General features: G+C 39.0%; 1 protein-coding gene across 2 annotated transcripts in view; it reads right to left on the reverse strand.

The window, feature by feature from the left end:
- Nucleotides 1–20,811, reverse strand: part of TMEM45A (transmembrane protein 45A) — a 97,102-nt gene that overhangs the window by 40,219 nt on the left and 36,072 nt on the right. The gene's annotated exons all lie outside the window — the stretch shown is intronic.

A 20,811-nucleotide genomic window follows, 5' to 3' on the forward strand; every position in this document is an offset into this window, starting at 1 on the left:
AAAAATCAGGGTTACCAGAAATAAAAACTTTTAATAATACAGGTAATTTTAACTACTAAAATAATAAGAAAAAATTATATGCAAAGGAATCTGTAAAAAGAAAGTAAGATTTTTTATAAGAAAATATATGAGTATAAAGCCTGACTTTTTGTTAATTTTGTCTTGGTTTAGAGGTTATTTAAACATTGTTTCAAGTCTCATAGATTTCAAAATCAAACTTATGATGACCAAAGGGGAAACGTGGTGAGGAGAGTGAACTGGGATTTTGGGACTGACATAGACACACTACTATGTGTGGAACAGATAACTAACAAGGAGCTGCTCTATAGCACAGGGAAATCCATTCACTGTTCTATGATAACCTATATGGGAAAAGAATCTGAAAGGGCATGAATATATGTATATGTATAGCTGACTCACTTTGCTCTACGCCTGAAACTAACACAATATTATAAATCAACTATACTTCAATTCATTTTTTTAAATTAAAGTTTGTTTCAGAATAACAGAAAAAGAGAAAGAAAATAAAGGAAGAAAACTAAATCATTGTAGAAAGTTGAGAATACAAAGAGGGAGTGAGAAAATCTTGTGTAGTCAGATTGGTTAAAACTAAATTAATTTATTTTTTTAAATAAGCTTTAATATCAAGTGTGCCTATATAAATCTAAAATTTTAATTTTCTTTCTCTCTTTTGACAAAGTCTTTTTGGATTATGGTTTGCTCTTAATAAGAGATTATAAAAGGTTTTTCTTTACCTTTTAAGAATTCAGCCTGGAAAACCAAGATTTTATGTCTTATAAAAATATTTCCTGTGCTTCATGTAGTCTTTATCAGTTCTTCCATAACTTAAGAAAAACAGAGTCTTCTCAATATTAAGAGAGCTATGATTGTTTTTGGTTGTTGTTGTTTTGTCTTTGTTTTTGTTTTTTTACAACATGTAAGTTTCTGTATTTGCCTTTGAAATCTTTCTATTGTCACTTTGGTTAAATGGGTAACTAAGTAATATTTCACAGTGACCTGTGATCCTATTAAATCAAGTGACATTTTTTACAAACTTCTCAAAATCAAATTCTAAATAATGTCTTTGATTTGGAAATAACATTGGGATTTTCCAGAAGATCTCTGGAAAATCTTAAAGGATTTGTTCTCTCTCCTTGTAAAAAGAAAAATGTTAAACTAATTATTATTATTTGATCTGATAAATTACATAGAAATAAGAAATGATACTAAACCTTCTTTAGGTTGTATTTATACAGGTATATGTTACTAAAATAAGTAGTCCAGAAATCATATAAAATCTGACATGTCCTTATAAGATGTTATCAGTCATAATTCCAGCTATAATCTTAAAATGTTGTTATTATACACAATGGAATACTACTCAGCCATAAAAAGAAGAAAATAATGCCATTTGCAGCAACATGGATGGAACTAGAGACTCTCATCCTGAGTGAAATAAGTCAGAAAGAGAAAGACAAATACCGTATGATATCACTTATATATGGAATCTAATATATTGCACAAATGAACGTTTCCACAGAAAAGAAAATCATGGACTTGGAGACCAGACTTGTGTTTGCTGAGGCAGAGGGAGTGGGGTGGTCTGGGAGTCTGGGGTTAACAGATGCAGACTATTGTGTTTGGAATGTATAGGCGATGAGATCCTACTGTATAGCACTAGGAATTATGTCTAATCACTTGTGATGAATCTATACATGTATTTGTAGCCAGGTTACCATGCTGTACACTAGAAAATTGATAGAACACTGTAAACCAGCTATAATGAAAAAAATAAAAATCATTATTAAAAAAAAGTTATGTCACAGATATAAACAAATTTCCTTGTGAATTAAATTATACTAAATTCTCATCAGATCTTTTACCATGGTCATTTTTAAGTCTTTTGGCATTCATAGAAAGTTATTTTTTTAGTCTGATGATTTCCTAAAAGCTTTTACAAGCAGGTATGATCCAAAATTACTACGTCTTCAAAGAGCTTTATGGAAAAGACCTTGACAAGTGCTCTAGAATACAAGTTTCTGAAAACTCTAAGATCATATCACTGAATGAGTAAGAATTTCTAGAACTGTAATGGAGAAACTGATTCATAAAACTGCAAACCCAAGATAAAGCAGAACAAGAATTAATTACATGGGACTGAATGAACTGATGAGGATGATTATAAATTTTTATGACTTTTTTCTTTGAAACATTGCCATTTCATTAACGTTGTTTTTCTGTTTTGGGGTTTTTTTTTTTAGGTTTTTTGGGGGTTTAAATCTGTAAAAAAAAAGTTTCTATTTTCTACTACAGCAATATGATACATAATATCTTTGCAAACAGAATTGTTTCCCTACCTAATCCCTCAAAAACTCAGAAGCTCTTATTGAGTATTCTTGTTTTCATGGCAATATAGTTATTTGCATAAATTCAGGAAGAATCTGTTTTCCTTATAACAAGACACGGTGGAAAATATTACTTATATTACCAAGACTTTGACTGGAATGTTATTTGAGAATGATGTACAGAGACATAACCAGACAGTCTTAAGAAACTAAGGCTGATTTTATGGAGCCAAAAATGCCTCCCTTGAAAAAATTAGCTGGTGTCTTGCTTACAGGGTTCCTAGCCTAATAGATGAGTATGGAAGGTCACCTATAGACATATCCAGAGCCTCGGGATATTTTGGAGACCTACAGAAGAGAGAAATTCACCCAAATCTACAGGCTTTGCAAGTAGGTCTTCTGCTTAACTTCCAGAATAATGTCATATTCTTTACTGAAAATTCCAGCCAAACAGACCTAAAAGAGCTTATATGATAAGTCACTATCCTTGATGACTTTATATCAATAATCAGACCATATTCAATGAGACTAGAATTATTTTGCAAACCAATTAGTCTTACCATGATCATCTTTGGTAAAAAATGGGGGTTATTGTAGAGAGAAAAATATGTTTCAGTGAAAAACTAAAATACATCTTTGTGGATATTAGATTCTAGCCCTGTTTATTTTCATTGAGATTTGGTTATTTACCTGAAATGGAACTAGAATGGATCCTGGATTCTAGTTTCCTCCAATATCTGGCTATAACTCTCCAAAATAACATTTCCAGCTTTTCTCCTACCCTTTTGATTAGGAATCGCTAAGAAATAAAACTGCCTTTCCCCAGAGCCCTATAAGCTGAAGATGGATGACTTGATATAAACAGAAAAATCACAACAGCTTGGGTATGGAAAACCTCCATGCCTGTTGTTTTGTGAGTCACTCAGAAAGTTCACTGGAACACCTAATGACATCCTTAGAGACATTCAAACTACAAAAGATGCTTTGAGCCCAATATCCAGAAATCTTCTGGACTCAAAAACTGGTTTATGGTCTGCTTTTCTTTTGATTCAATAGAAATGCCTCTTATTAAATTCCTAATTGCTCACACACATAGTGGCTTCATTTAGGTGGAAGCTCACCCACAACAGCACCTTCTAAAATGAGACACAACTGTTAAATGGACTGACCTATTCCCAATTGAAGAGACTGGTTCAATCAGTCAGGGAACAATGTACTTAAATTCATTCTTTTCTGCTTGTTCCAGTGTACATTTTTCTCCCCTTTTGCTGAGCTCTTACCTCACAACTTCTAACCCAAATCTCTTCACAGCTACCAACTCAGTTTTTAATACGTGACACTTTCTAAAAATAAAGTTTCACATTGGGAACTAAAAGAAACCAGAATATGTCATCCCAAAATATGCCTCTTTGACATAAAAGTTATTTTGAGCTGAAAGCAATTAAGCAGCACCAAGTGCAGGATGAACTCTCCTCGTTTCTGTCTAAAGGCAGGGTATATATTCTCCTTCCACCAGAGACAAATTTTATCAGCCCAGAGGTGGCAGGAGGAATGTGCAAATAAAGCTTAGCCTTTAGTTCCCTCCATATATTTATCTTTCCACAGTCTGCTGCCCTTGAAAGGCTACACTGCTTTCCTTTGTCCCATCGTTTCTCTACACATTTCCTGTTCTTTGCTGAAGATGCTATATAATCAGAGTTCTAAGCTGCTGTTTTGCGTTACTTTTCATTGAGGTTTCTCCTGCATGATGTGTACAGTGCATGTTTTAAAAAAATTAAAAATTAAAAAAAATCATAACAACAGCTGTTAGTTTTTCTCCTGTTAATCTGTCTTTTTGTTTAAAAGCCCCAGTTGAGAACCTAAGATGTGTAGAGGTCAAGTTTTGCCTCCCCTGCGCATGTAAGGCAACACATTCTCAGTTTCCGGAGACTAGAAGCTGGCCATCTTTGGGGGCCATTTTTCAGCTTGTCATACTCTCTTAGGAATGCCAGTCAGAAGGAGGGCCTCAGACAGTCATAAATAATCAAAACTTTAAAAATCACCAGCAGACAGGGGAAGAAGAGAACTGGAATAGAAGGAAACTCCTCAGACTGTCCAGCTCCAAACCACTAAGGGAGACTCGAGGACTTGGTGTTATCTACTCCTCTATCCTGGCTCCACCAGAGAATTCCCTGAACAGCTCATAAAAAACAACCAATGCCTGCCTGACCCCAGTTCCTGGAGATGCTGCTTCAATTAGTCTGGGTAAATCACCCAAGCATCAACATTTTAAAACTCCATCTAAATAATCAAGATTCCTAGATTCTGGGATCAATTTACCCACATCCAAAGGCCAGCTCCACCACAGTGTGCTTCACCAGAGGCACATTATTTAACTTTGCCTCAGTTTCTTCTTCTATAAAATGGGAACAATGACATGAATAGAACCACTTTATAAACCTGAAAATGAGCCAACAAAATATAAGTTTTTGCCATATAATGGATATCATGTAAATGCTATAGGTTGTTTTTGTTTCAGTTGCCTCAAAACTCTTCAGAGGCGTACCTTTTTTCTCCTCAGGCAGGAACCGAACCTGATGTCTGTGTGTCTAGGATGTGAGAAGCAAGATTGGCAGGCACTCTCCAGGCACATTGTCCCCCGCCCTGCCTGGTTGCGATGGGCTCTGGGAGTGCTCACCCTGATGTGCCAAGGGAAGGGCAGCACTGGGACAGGCTTGCAGGTCTCCTCATGCTGGGATGTACACAGATGGACAAATGAGTACAAAACAATGGAAAGGCTGGGGTTGGGGTTAGAAAAGTTGTGGTGGGCTGTATAAATGGGGAAAATGCCAAAAGCCAAGGACAGTGATCCAGGTTTAGCTGTCTATCAGAGCAATGGTCCTCAGCCTGGCTGCCCCTGAAGACATGAGGAACCATAAAAAATATTTGCATTGTCCAGTCTCCACCCAGACCAATTAAATCAGAATCTTTGTGGAGTTCCCATCATGGCTCAGCAGAAATGAACCTGACTAGTATCCATGAGGATGCAGGTTTGATCCCTAGCCCCACTCAGTGGGTTAAGGATCTGGCGTTGCCAGGAGATGTGGTGTAGGTTGCAGATATGGCTCACACTTAGCATTGCTGTGTCAGTGGTGTAGGCTGGTCCCTAGCCTGAGAATTTCCATATGCCACACCTGCGGCCCTTTAAAAAAAAAATCTTTGTGCATCTGGAAATCTCCTATGTGTGTGTGTGTGTGTGTGTGTGTGTATAAAAAGAACAGAGTGTCACTCACCAGCTGGTCATACAGTTAAACTGCAACCCATGGCAGTTACCCACTGAAAGTATGGCCTGAGGGAAGTTGGGAAAGAAAAAAATAGAATGAGGTATTCTATTTTGGATAAATGGGCCCTAGATAGTTAAGGTGCATATCTCAGGAAGAATTTCAATGACTCCTGATTCTTGTATCTTCCCAGAGGTAGAAAGCACTAAAATTATTAACTTGAGATATCTCTTCTATTTTTTTTTTTTTCAGGTTAGGGGTCAGATCAGAGCTGTAGCCGCCAGCCTAGGCCACAGCCACAGCAATGCCAAATCTGAGATGCATCTGAGACCTAAACCACAGCTCATGGCAACACCAGATCCTTAACCCACTGTGTGAGGCCAGGGATCGAACTGCCATCCTCATGGATACTAGTCAGGTTTGTTACTGCTGAGCCACAAAGGGAACTCCAGGATATCTATTCTTTGTCATTAGCAGTAATCTTTTACCAAAATATATGATTGACCACATGTATTTCCTAGTCAAAAAAAAAATCACATATATACTGGTTTCTCCCCTTCCTCTTTGGAGAAGTTCCTCAGATCTACTGAGGGGGTACATTTTTCCCTTCAGGCAGGAACCCAACATGATGTTTGTGCGTCTAGGATGTGAGAAGCGAGACTGGCAGATCCTGGACTGTAGACTTCAGTAAGACCCTGCATAAAACTCAAACTCACAACCCTAATGTTGTGCATTTTTCTTTAAGTTGACAATTTGTAAGCTCTCCAGATGAATCTCCTTAGGTAGAGTTGAAACCACCGAGCCCTTCTCTTATGCCTGGTATCTAATCTTAGTCAGTTTCACCAACTGCAACACTAAATGAAGGAAGGGAGGAAAGAGAGAAAGGCTGACCATGAATGGATGTGCCAACATGTAATTCACTACACGGCACCAATTACTTTAATCCCCGTGATTATTATTTTTATTTTAAAGATAATGATAAAAAGTGCATTTCATAAGGATTATAGCATCACTCACAGTGATGTTGTGATCCAACAAAGATTCAATCCCAAGCCTATGTTCAAACAGGGCAAAGGAAAAAAATGATATTTTTTGAGTACCCACCAAATCTAGGAGCTATACAGCTCCTAGAATCCTCTCAATTCCCTGGCACAGTATTTTCCTCCGTTTTACATTTGATGGGTCAGAGACTTGAAAGACTATCTAACTTGCTCAGGTCAAATGGCTTGTAAATGGCAAAACTGGGATCCTGATTCGTCTGTCCATTTCTAAACCTCCAGCCTCTATCCCATCATTTCTGCCCTTCTCTATGGCTCAAAAGCTAATTATAACAATCATAACAAGAATCACCAGAGTTCCCATCGTGGCTCAGCGGAAATAAATCTGACTGGTATCCATGACACCAGTTCAATCCTGGGCCTCGCTCAAGGGGTTAAGGATCTAGTGTCGCCATGAGCTGTGGTATAGGTCGCAGACACAGCTCAGATCCCTCATTCCTGTGGCTGTGACATAGGTCAGTAGCTACAGCTCTGATTCAACCCTGAGAACCTCTGTATGCCAAGGGTTTGACCCTAAAGAGATAAAAAAAATCACTAACATTTATTAAATGTACGTATCATCCAAGGAAAAATCTAGTTAGACAATTATAATATAGAGATAAAATAGTTTTCCTATAATTCAAATTTCCAATGTTCATTGCAGCACTATTCACAATAACCAAGACATGGAAACAACCTAGATGTCCATTGCCAGATGAATGGATAAAGAAGATGTGGTACATATACACAGTGGAATACCACTCAGCCATAAAAAAGAATGGAATAATGCCATTTGCAGCAACATAGATGCAACTAGAGATTTTCATACTAAGTAAGTCAAGAAAAGAAGAACAAATACCATATGATATCACTTATATGTGGAATCTAAAATATGATACAAATGAACTTAGTCTATGAAATAGAGAGTCACAGACATGGAAAATAGACTTGTGGTTGTCAAGGTGGGGTGGGTGGGAAAAGGATGGAGTGGGAGTTTGGGATTACCAATGCAAATTATTTTATATAGAATGGATAAACAACAAGGTCCTACTATATAGCACAGGGAAGTATATTCAATATCCGCAATGGTAGTTCTCATTGTGTCAGTGGGTTAAGAACACAACATAGCATCCATGAGGATGCAAGTTTGATCCCTGGCTTTACTCAGTGGATTAAGGATCCAGCTCGCCACAAGCTGTGGCTTAATTCTCAGATGCAGCTCAGATCCAGCGTTGCTGTGGCTGTGGTGTAGACCAAAAGCTACAGCTCCAATTTGAACCCTGGCCCGAGAACCTCCATATGCCACAGATGCAGCTGTTAAAATATACATATAGATCCATAATGGAAAAGAACCACTTGGGGGCTTTAGGTAGGTAGGCTCCATTTCTACCTATTGAGTCAGAATCTGCATTTCAACAACATCCCCCAGGTAACTCATCAGCACACCAAGGTTGGAGAAGACTGCTTCAGATGGTTTTTGTTTTCTTCTTATCTTTCCAAAGAATTGTTCTGGTAATGTGTAGGTCTAGCCTAAGAGTCTGCATTTATCAAATGTCCCATGTCAGGTAGGGCAGGAAGCCCCCAAACACCCTCTCTCCAGTACAGCTCTTTTTCTTTGAGTGTTCCAGGGTGTTGGTGACTAGATACAGACCCTTCTCCCAATATCTTCAGCAGGAGGTCACTCTTTAACAGGACAAATTACACTGAAGGTGGAATTAGGTAATAGCCCTGGGAAAGGCAAAATGTGATAAAGCAGTGTTTCTCAAACTTGAGTAATATGCAGATATTTTAAAAGGAAAAAATTCTTTTAGAGCCAGTATGCTAACAAATTGGTGAGTTTTTCAAAAATAAATTTTATTGGAGTATAGTTGACTTAGAAAGTTGTATTAGTTTATATACATATATCCACTCCTTTTCGGATTCTTTTCCTATATAGGTGATTACATAGTATTGAGTAGATTACCTTGTACTATACAGTAGGTTCTTGTTACCCATATATTTTATATATAGTAGTGTGTATTTGTCGGTATCAACCCCCTAATTTATTCCTCCCACCCCACATTTCCCCTTTGGAAACCATAAATTTGGTTTCAAAATCTTTCAGTCTGTTTCTGTTTTGTAAGTTCTTGACAAACTGTTTTTATTATAAACTTTCTAAAATAGTAAAAATATCTATTTGGACAACTATAAAAATAAAACCAATTTGCAAATTAAATATAAGCCAAAAACTACAAAACCAACACAAATCAAATAAACAAATGCAAGTCAATAGACAATTGTTTCTCTTCAAATAATTGGTTTTTCACAGCATAACTCTGGCATTGACAGATATTCTTTTGGGTCCGAGATGTATGTTATTGTACCCTCCCAAATTGACTCCATTCTCTATTCAAACTAAAATCCAGTGGAAGGCTGTCTGGTATATTAAGCTCATCTTCTTTATTCATCAACCCTTGATAATTAAAGCAGTGCTCTATGGATGTCTGTTGGAAGGAAGTCACTAAATCCAGACCCTACTCAAAGGGAGGAGAATTTGTCTCCATTTCCTAGAGGGGGCATTATCTACATAAATTATTTAGAATTCTTCTGTAAGTAAGGTGTGTCCTTTCTTCCCACATATTTATTCAACCATTTTTTCTATCAGTATGCAATAGATAGATATTTATTTTATCCTCTGAGATATAATCTAATCCTATAGGTATTTATTTGGTTGCTCAAATTATCCCAGGTTTGGCCATTGGACATTCTTTCATTTGGTTCCTCTGTCTCTTTAATAATAACTCCTCCTTGTTTCTCCCTCTCTCTCTCTTTCCCTCCCTCTCCCTCCCTACATCTCCTTCCCTCTCTCCTATATCTTCTTTTAAGCATTTTCTTAATTTTTAGCACTAACAAGATGATGTAGGCTCATCTTGCCTTGTCCATGCCCCAGTCCAGAAGAAACCCAGCTGAAAGCGAGCAACGTTTCCAGGAGTCTTAGTTTCCTTTCTTGGAAAATAGTGACAGAAGCAAGATCTGGTCCCATGTGTGTTCCTTGTTACTGAGAGTTAATGTTTTCTAGGTCATCTCAAAAGACATAGTAAAAGAACAAATGTATATATAGTAACCCATGTATACACACATACTATATATTTATTTATCTACCTATCAAAGATAGGAATATATATGTGTGCATATTTAATACATACCTCAAAGATAAGGAAAAATGTAGGTATGTGTATATGTATATGTGAGTATACATGTGCATATCTATCAGAAGATGGATGAATAGATAAGTAGATAGATAGATAGGTAGATAGATAATCTCTGACTCTAATTCAGGTTTATTCTAGCCTTCTTCTTTTGCTTATTTATAAATTCTTCTTGAGTTTCCATTTGGGCTCAGCAGATATGAACCCAACTAGTATCCATGAGGACACGGCCTCAATTCCTGGCCTCATTCAGTGGGTTAAGGATCCGGCGTTTGCCATGAGCTGTGGCGTACGTCACAGATGCGGCTCAGATCTGGCATTGCTATGGCTGTGGCGTAGGCCCGCAGCTGTAGCTCCAACTGGACCCCTAACCTAGGACCTTCCATACGCCACTGCAGGTATGGCCATAAAAAACTAAATAAATAAATAAATTCTTCTTCTGAGAATATGAAATCTGGTTCCCATTACGCATAGTTTATTTGTTCATTTTTTAACCCTAGCCTACATATAAAGTAGTTTCAGAATTGCTAACTCCTACGCCAGTGAGAAACTTATTTACTAAAATACACTGTTGATATGCAGACATTTTCTTCTTTAGACTTAGGTATTTGTTCAAAACACTATTTTCCAAAATTACCTAGATCAGTAACTCTCTAATTCCTTGTATGAAGCTATGTCATACTTTGGAATACAGTTATGTTTCTTTTTCACAGCCTGCATTCTGTCCTGGGAAGCCCTAACATCTCGACGGATTTTTGTTTTTAATTTGCATGCAACAAGTTCATTCCTTGTGGGGCACAGTTCTATGGATTTTAACAAATTCACAGAGTCAAGTATCCACTACCCCAGTACCATTGACCTCAAATTCCCCTTGTTCAAACTATTACATATAGAATGCATAAACAACAAAGTCCTACTTTATACCACAGGGAATTATATTCAATATCCTGAGATAAACCATAATGGTAAAGAATGTAAAAAAGAATATATAGATATAACTGAATCACTTTGCTGTACAGAAGAAACTAACAACATTGTAAATCAACTATAATTCTATTTTTTTAATAATAAATAAAAAAAATAAAGTAGTGCTTTATGGCCCTTTCATGATCCTAAGTACAAAAATATTAGCTTCAGCACTGAGTCATTGGCTGAACTCTGATACAAAGTCCTCATTCAGTGATATAGAATATGCTTATAATATTTCTCAGTAATGGCCGAGATGAAAATGCAGTTAGATTACTATAACAGAAAGCGTGCAGACCTCCCCTCCCCCTCCTCAAGATCATGTCATGTCAGCAGATTCCTAGAAGTGCATCAACTCTAAATTGGGAAACACTGGAATAGAGATTTAGGAAGAACTGTACCCAAATATTTTATGAAGGAAAATTCCTCTTTATGTAAATATTTCAGCTAATAAATGCAGAAGAATTTATATAATTTAGAATTTTATAAATCCTGATGAACTAATAAATTCAAGCAATGATCAACAAAGACAGCTGACATCCAAGAAAGACAACCTAACAAAATGTTCCTGAGTATTCCTGCACAGAAAGTGACCCTGGGTATGATACAACCTCTCTATGTAATTACCAATTTACAGCAAATATAAGGGCAGAGGAGCATGTTAAATGACATCATAGGGGTGAAACCAGTAAAACCAAATGATGCAAAATTCTACAGGACAAACTAGCTCCTTCAACAAATTGTAAAAAAAAAAAAAAAAAAAAAAAAAAACAAAAAAACAAACAAACAAAAAAAAACAGAAATAGAGAACTTCCATATTAGTACAGACTTCTGAGTCCTACCTGTAATTGCAATGTATGAGCTTTATCTAGATCCTAATTCAAACAAAAATAGTTCAAGATGTTTAATTTTATAGGGTTTATCATAATATTGTATTTAAGATTTTTCCTAATCTTTATTTTTAAAAGATATACACATAAATATTATGGACCAAATAATATGATGACTTGGGTTACTTTCCAAACTGCGATGGTTAATTTTCTGGGTAAGATTGGCTAAGCTTATGCTACCCAGTTTTTGGTCAAACACCAGTCTAGAGGTTTCTGTGAAAGTGTCTTTAGGATATGATCAACATTTAAATCAGTGGACATAGAGTAAAGCAGATTACCCTCCACGCACAGTAGAGGGTATTTTGGGGCCAACTCAATTGGTTGAAGAGCTTATGAGAAGACTGAGGTTTTCCAAGTAAGAAGTAATTCTTCTCTCACTTTGTCTTCCCAACAGAAAATGCAGCATCAGCTCTTCCCAGAGTCTTTAGTCTGCTGGTCTAATCTACATATTTCAGACTTGCCAGCCCCCATTAGCTCCAGAATCAATTCCTTAAAATTAATCAATCTCTCTCTCATTCTCCATATATTCATGTGCAAGAGTGTACATACACACACACATCTGTTTCTGTGGAGAATTCTAAATAATACAAAAATCACTTGGGGGAGAGGCAATATAAATAAGGAAACAGATAAAACAAAATTGACCATGAGTTAGTAAATGTTGAACCTGGCTAATGGGTATGATATACTATTATCTCTATTTTTTTTTTTTTTTTTGGTCTTTTTAGGGCTGTACTCACAGCATATGGAGTTTCCCAGGCTAGGGGCTGAATCGGAGCTATAGCTACCTGCCTATGCCACAGCCACAGCAACTCGGGATCCAAGCCACATTTGTGACCTATACCACAGCTCATGGCAATGCCAGATCCATAACCCACTGATCGAGGCCAGGGATCCTCATGGATGCTAGTCAGATTCATTTCCACTGAGCCATGAAGGGAACTCCACTACTATCTCTATTTTTGTGTCCTGACATTTCCTACTTAAAAAGTTGGGAAAGATAAAAAGAATGGAAGAGCTACATCAAAAGAAATGAAAGATGCTGGATAGCACAGGGAACTATATCTGATCACTTGTGATGGAACATGATGAAGGATAATGTGAAAGAAAGAATGTATATGGATGTATGGCTGGGTCACTTTGCTGTGCAGCAGAAATTGGCAGAACATTGTAAATCAACTATAATAAAGAAATTTTTAATTTAAAAAAATGAAAGAGACTTCGGGTTTTTCGGGGCATGGGTTTTGGGGTCTTTTTGTCATAGGGTCTTGATGACAGCACAGCATATGGGAAATCAAAGCTATCCTGAGAAATCCAAGGCTGTGACCCCAAGACTTTTAAAGGAGAAGCTAAAGCTGGAAGGGCCTGACCTTGGAGGTGACTCTTCCCTTGACATTGAACTTCCAGTCTGATTTAGATTGTCCCCTCCCTGGCTCCATCCCTTTTCCACAGCCCTTTTCTGTACTTTTACTCTCAATCTCTCTCACTTGACAGGAAGTCTGTACTCAGCTAAGCACCAAGTTGCGCTCAAAATGTTCCATGAATGAATTACAGCAATGCTCACCTATTAAGCCATCTCATATGCTACTGCCGTCTAGTCCTTATTTCCTTCTGTTAATTATTAGAGCCTACCACTAACTCCTCCATTTTTTAATTTCTTCATATCCCTTGATTCAAAACATTTACCTCCCACCAACCAAACATTTGAAGTCTTACTTTAGGTGTGGGGCAGACACTGGCATTCACCATCATAGTACTTTGTAAAATGAATCTTCAAAATTCCATTTCTGGGCAGGACACAAAACCCCATCCAACAGGTAGCCTGATTTGCAGTGCTTTCTTTCCAACCTCATAATGAGCAAAACCTCTCTGACCCTTAGTATCTGCTGTGAACATCATTTTTTTACACATTTGCCCTTAGATGACAGAATTTCAATGTGGCTATCCATCAAATGAACTGTATCTTTGGCTTTGTCAGAGGAGTCTGTATGTTTTTGGAATAAATTCATTGGTTTTACACCTGGACTGAAGAAAAAAATCATAGGATATCCCACTTTATAAATTAAATTAATGGGGGAAGGAGGTCCAACTGGCTGCGTCTATAGCATGCAGGAGTTCCTGGGCCACAGATTGAAGCCACCTGCCCCAGAGCTGTAACCAGACCCATAGCAGTGACAATGCTGGATCCTTTACCCACTAAGCCACAAGGGAACTCCTCTTTGCATCTACTTTGTAGAGGGAAAGAGAAGTTGTGTGAGGTAAAAATGAGAAAGAGATTGCATTTAAACCCCAGCCTCCTTCGAATTTAAGTTTAGACAAAAACAAAACAAAACGAACAAACAAAAAAAAACCAAACAGAGAGCTTTATGGCTCACTATACTCCATAGCAAATGCTCTGACTCCTGGACAGGAAACTGAGGGCTCTAAATGAGTTGAAATCTCCTTCCTTCCTGCCTCCTTCTGTATCTCCTTATTTGACATTTAAATCCATTATTTCTGCCAAAAACAAAAAAGCAAACAAACAAACAAAAAAACCTCTCTTTGCTTCTGTCCACACCTCACAGAAGCACAAGTATACAAGTTCATGACAAAGCCTCAAGGTAAAGGAGAAAGAACAAAGCAAGCAAAAAGGACTAAGTACTGCTTCCTGGGCATCTGAGTTGGATTGTATGTCTGTGGAGAACAGCAAGTCTCCATGAGAAAACCATACACAGGCCTCCCTTTGACATAAATCTGAAAGGTCTCCAGAAAACGTGTCAGTCACTGGTGTTGACAGCTTTTCAAGGGTGTCACCCAGGTTTTCAGTTCCTGCCCTTCAGCCCTTGGTGCTACTTTGTGGAGGTAAAAAGGTAGGTACACTTGTCACATTTGACCACCACAACAACAAAGCACAGGATGCCAGTGAATTTTAAAATCCAGAAAAAAAACTTTTTGTCTAAGTGTGTCCCATATATTGCATGTGGTTATTTAGGAATACAAATTTCACTAGGTATCCTGTGTTTTACCTGGCAACCCATGAAGGCATTTCCAGGGGTAAAGAACTTCTCAGTGTGGAGATTTCTCAGGAAATATACATGAAGACATTGTCAGTGAAGTGCCACATGAAAATAAGAGGGAAATGCCAGAGAATATTTCTGTCTCCTGAAGAATGAAATCCATTAGCATGTTTCTCTGAGTAGAAAATCTCGAGTTGACTTGGTCTTGACTTCTGAATATTTCCAAGTCCCTCTTTAAACATCCTATGCTTTCCTGAATTACACTCTGGCTTTTTCTTAATCAAACATGTCCCTGTGCCTCATTTATACAATGAGAAATTTAGTCTAAAATGTTGGAGCTCTCATCAAGTAAGCTGACAACCCTTGGGCTCAGGTTCCATTGTAAGAGCCCACTTGAACTGCTATGGCTATGTCTTTTTATCTCAGTCAACTGATGGTAAAAAAAAAAAAAAATAGCCACAATCAAATTGTGGGATGCAGTATGAAGGAATGCTAGAAATCCTCTGATGTTAAGAATGGGTCAATCTTAAAAAAAAATTGTCTATCTTATATTTGATAAGGTTAAATTGTGGGATGCAATAGGAAAGAATGCTAGAAATCCTCTGATGTTAAAAATGGGTCAGTCTCAAAAAAAATTTCTCTATCTTATATTCGATAAGGTTAAATTGTGGGATGCAATAGGAAGGAATGCTAGAAATCCTCTGATGTTAAAAATGGGTCAGTCTCACAAAGGGGGGGGTCAATCTTATATTTGATAAGTTTGGAATCATTGGTCAAGGATGGTTTCCAGTGCCTCTTCCAACCTCTTCATAATTTCCAGCATTCCAACATCCGAGCACTGAATGAATCATTGGTTCTTCACTAGTTCTTCCACAAATTGGCTCTGAGCAAGTAGATTAAGAGAGGAAAGTCTTGAGACCCTAGGTAAATACCGTCATAAAAGTGGTCATATATGATGGTGCACTATATTAGTCTTGTTGTTCCTCTCAACAAATGTAGATCAAGGACCTAATATACAAGATACTTTCTGAACTTCTGTTGGTGATTTGTTTCTTTCCCGTAGTCAAATACTACAGTAATTTAGGTGGTGTAATTTATAGACATTTTGATCTCCATAAAGGAGTTGTTAAAAACTTAATTTTTGTATTAGTTTTCATTTATTCTCATTTTACAAATATTTGTGGTGCACTAATTCTGGACCAGATATTATATTCCTCTCTTGTTGACAATCTGCTACATACTACATCTTCCAAAGAGATAAAAACAAAAGGAATATGAAGTCTCTTGTTCAGTGACTCCTTGTGCAGATAATATCCCAAATATATATATTTGTTTATATATATTTGCATACATATTTGCTTTTTGACTAACTCCTTTGGAACTACTTGAACACCCTGAGAGGCCTCAGGGGTCCTACACTAGATGGCTCTTGTGGTCCACCCAGCTCCTTGACACCACTATTCAGTGTCCCTATCCAATGTTCCCAGCCAGCATCACAACTGCACAGAAGTCAGACCACAGCCGATCTTGAAATATTTAAAGAGGCTGCTAACTGGAACCAGGGATACAAAAAGAAAGGAAACATCACTGTTCATTAGCACACAAATGGCTTACCATTCATTTAAACACGGCACATGGATTAAGGACTTACTATGGACTAGGCACCTGCGAAATGCTTTCCCCACAATGCCTTGCCTTATCCACCCACCCCCAAGGGGTACAAACTACCATTAGCCTTATGGTATTAATAGGGAGAAACTAAGGCTTAGAAAGGATAAAGAACATATTGAAAGGGTTCTCATGGCAGAACTGGGACATGAACCTGGTCTGGCTGACTCTGGAACCCAGGCTCTTACTAATTAATATGTTTCTGCCCTTCCACCGTACAACTCGGTGTGTGAAGGACAAAGAGGACATCAGCAGGCCTGGCCCAGAGCGCAAGGCAGGGTGGGAGTGGAATGAAGGAAGACGGCTAGAGGTGAACTTCAGAGCTTACGCAATGCCATCTGAAGAGGCTGCCATCCCTGCTGCAGCCCCACTTCTCCAGGAACCCTCATTATCCAGAGAAAGAAAAGTAAAGGTTGAAAAGAGGTGAGAGAGAGGTGTTGCAGCTCCAGGCACACTGCTCCTCTGCCAGTATCAGGAAGCTAGTAAAAGCTTTGAAGCAAGTAAGTTACATGTCTAAATGGTATTTCAGGAAGATTAATTTGGCAGCAATGCACAGCAGATATTAAAGGGAGCAATAGGCTGGAGGCAAGGAAACTGGTTAAGAGGCTATTACAGATGTTCATTTCTGAGATGATGAGCCTGAATCAGAACTGAGCAGTGGGAACAGGAGAACAGAGACAAATGTGAGCATTTCCCACCAAGAAGGAAGAACTGACCAGCTCTGGGGACCTGCAGGGTCAAGGCTGTGGTCCACAGTGGTCTGAGGCTGGGAGAGGAGGGGAGGAAAGACACCCCTAGGGCCGGTAGTTGTCCCAACCCTGCACACTGGAGTACCTGTCTCCTCTCCAGACCACGATACCCAAGAGGTCACCGAGCCTCCCTGTGTCTGGCAGACTCACAGCTTTGCCCATTGCCAACCACAGGCTGGGGTTTGGTAGACTCAATAAATATTGACCAGCAGTCTGTTTCCTCTAGCTGGAATGCTCTGTTCCCACCTTTGCCTGGAAAGGCCTCCCTGGGGGCCCAGCACAAACATCTCTCCCTCAGAGAGGCCCCTGTGACCAGTCAATCTAAACTAAGTCTTCCAGGTTTCCTCCCAGAGAAACTTCTCTTCCCCATATTTTTTTACAATGTGAAATTTTACATTTGTTGTTTTTTCATTCATTTTTAATTTCCTTTCATTGTTTTTGTTACCGGTGGTGTTTTCTACCTTCCTGCACTAGACTAGAAGCTCTGTAAAGTCAGTTTTTCTTTCCACCATTGAGTCCCCAATAGCTGGCACAGTACTGTGCCACAGAAATAAAATGGAAGCCATATATGTAATTTCAAATTTCTAGTAGTCACATTTTTAAAAGTAAGAAGAAATGGGTGAAATTAATTTTAAAAACATGTTATTTAACCAAACATATCCAACATGTTATCATTTAAACATATGATCTACAGAAAAAATTACCAGTGGGACATCTTCCATTCTTTTTTTGGACTAAGTCTTCAACGTCTGTATTTCACACTCACAGTACATTTCAACTGAGACTATCCACTGTCAAGTATTCCATAACTACCTGTGACAAGTAGCTACCATAATGGACAATATAGGTCCTTGCAGGATACTTGGCATGTATTACTTACATAATAAAAAGTCAATTCATGAAAAAAGAAGAGCGGGAAGGGTGGAAAGATAGGGAAAAAAAAGGAGAGAGACAAAGAAAGGAAAGAGAAACTAACATCTATCAGGTATTTACTATGTTAGCTTCTTTCCTCTATCAATAAACTATGTGATTTAATTCTCACATCAACCCTGGTAAGGTAGGCATTATGCGAACAATCTTTATAAATGGTTTGGAGGTGGCTTGTAACTTTCCCAAGATCATGTCCTCATTGGAGTGAAAGAAGCAAGATTTTAAAACAAATCTCCCTTCCCCAACTGTGCTGCCTCACTCCCAGAAGCCATACGTAATGCATCTGGTCAACCCACACTGCTGTCTAAATCTCTCTCTCCTCCAAGGGCTCCTATAACACAACATTTTGAATCTCACGGACACTCTCATCTCAAATGTAGAGTCTTCCCACTGCAGGCTAACTTGGTAGTGTCCCCTTCCCCCTCCAGACATATTTTAGGGGGAGTCTTACTTCATTTGCTCCTGTCCATTGAGACTGTGCTATGACCAAACAAAAGAGTGGCATTTAAAGTTCCCAAAATAGGGAGTTCCCATTGTGGCACAGCGGAAATTAATCTGACTAGTATCCATGCAGATGCACCCATGAGGATGTGGGTTCCATGCCTTGCTCAGTGGGTTAAGGATCCAGCATTGCCATGAGCTGTGGTGCAGGTCACAGACGCAGCTTGGATCCTGTGTTGCTGTGGCTGTGGTGTAGGCCCGCAGCTGTAGGTCTGATTCAACCCCTAGCCTGGGAACTTCCATATGCTGCAGCTATAGCCCTATAAAAAGTTCCCCAAATATGCCAAGCTCTCGAACATGCCTCTGTAGCTTCATACAGTTTTTCTGCTGCCAGAACCCTTCCTTCCTTCAACCAATGAACATACATCTTGCATGACTCAGATCCAGGAAAAAGGAGGAAGAAAGAGATGGGGAAAAAATTCAGTTCAGCACTCATCTCAGCCAAGGACTTGACCCACTCTCCAAGTGTAAGGGTCCCCTTTTCCATGTTCCCAAGGCACTCTCATGGAGTTTTTCTTGTAGGCCACCATTATTCATCCAGGTCTCCCTCACTGGATGGTGAGCTTCTGGAAAGCAAGAACTGTGTCTTTTACCTTTACATCCTCATTGCCCAGCATTTATTGAACAGGTTGTTAAACAAGTAGATAAATGAACGAATGGACTGATGAGCATGCTTACAGCCCTGTTTGAGTATAAGAGGCAATATCTGGTCCCAAGAGTTAAAAGAGGATAAAGGACTCTTGCAATATCTGCATCCCACTCACACCAGTTGTCAGGGTGTGAGTCACAGTGACAGGAGCAGACAGTGTTAGCAGAGCACTGTGAGATGCCTTCAACCATTTCACAAGAAGCCATGTTCTAGGCTGTGCAGAAGATGTGGCAAAGCTGGGGTCGGCCTTCACATTAGTTCCCAGGAGGTCAGGAATGTGTGGAAGGGGTGAAATGTAGTAGGTAGGAAGAACCATGCTAAGCATCTGAATGTGGCCACAGAGCCAAGGAGCCCAGGCTCAGTGACCTGGAAGGGACAGGCGGCAGGCAGTGTTGGTATTCATCTACCCACTAGAAGGGCAGATGATGGCAAACTACAGTGAGCAAAGGGCAGGACCATAGGAACTACTGTGAGTTAGTTCTCCATAACTCACAAGATCCTGGGCAAGTGTATTCATCTGCTGAGGAGACCACGAGAGATGTTTATAGATGGGACTGTTAATTGCACTGAAATTGCGGTCTATACTGTCTGGGACCAAAACCTCTAATTTTTGATGCAGCATACTCGTGTGCCCCTGGTGGATACTGTTGTGTCAGAGGAAAATACAAATTCCCTCAGTCCCAGAAGCAGCCACATGAATATAAGCGGCACCAAAGCTTGTGGAATCCAGATCTCCCCAGCTGGTTGCCTAGAAATGAGCCCTCTTATCCACAGTGTCATGATCCATGTACACTGTGACATGAAAAATGCTAAGAAGCATTGAGTTAGACTATATGAGATGAATGAGCAGCACCAGAGATGTAGGACTCTAGAAAGGATTGCATTTAACAGGGTCCAGAGGGTAGAGGATAGAATACATGACAGTAGTTAGGACAAGAGTCGCAAGCTCTCAAAGTACAGACCAAAGTCATCCTATTTATGTGAGTGTTTCTGTGAGTTCACTTGGAAGGTGGGACACTAGGGTGTATTACACTATTAAAAACAACTAAATGACAAGAGCTCATAAGAATAAAGCCCAGGTTCTCAGCAAAGGTACACTCCTGAAAAACTAACAAATCAAGGCAAGTGACATTTTGTCACACCAATAGCCCACATTTCCTCAATCTGAGAGACAGATTAGGGACCAGAGTCAGCCCTACAAACACAGCCTAGCACCCACTCTCCCCTATGGCCCAGGGAGAAATTAGCTCCTTAGGATTAGAAACTCTCATGGAATTTCTCAGACATACCATCATTATAGCATCAAAGACAAGCTGGAAAGTGAGGAGAAGAGGGTGTGGTTAGTATGAGCCAGGCCCATCAACCCCATGCCCAACATTTACTCTCCTGCTGCTGTTTGCCTTTGTCTTTTCTGGCTTAGGTCTTAACTCAGTGTTGGACAGAGCTAGGCAGGTATATAACTAGAGACCCACAATGCTACCTGAGCGAGGACTGGAAATATTAGGAAAGCATGGCTTCCACTGAACTACTACTCAACCAGAAATAAAAATCCACAACACCTTTTTCCACATTCCTAAACTGGCCAGAAATACATTTCACAGTCATGGCAAATGGACTTAGAGCTCTCCTGGG

Source organism: Sus scrofa, chromosome 13 (assembly GCF_000003025.6).
Source record: "Sus scrofa isolate TJ Tabasco breed Duroc chromosome 13, Sscrofa11.1, whole genome shotgun sequence".
NCBI classification, from domain to species: domain Eukaryota; kingdom Metazoa; phylum Chordata; class Mammalia; order Artiodactyla; family Suidae; genus Sus; species Sus scrofa.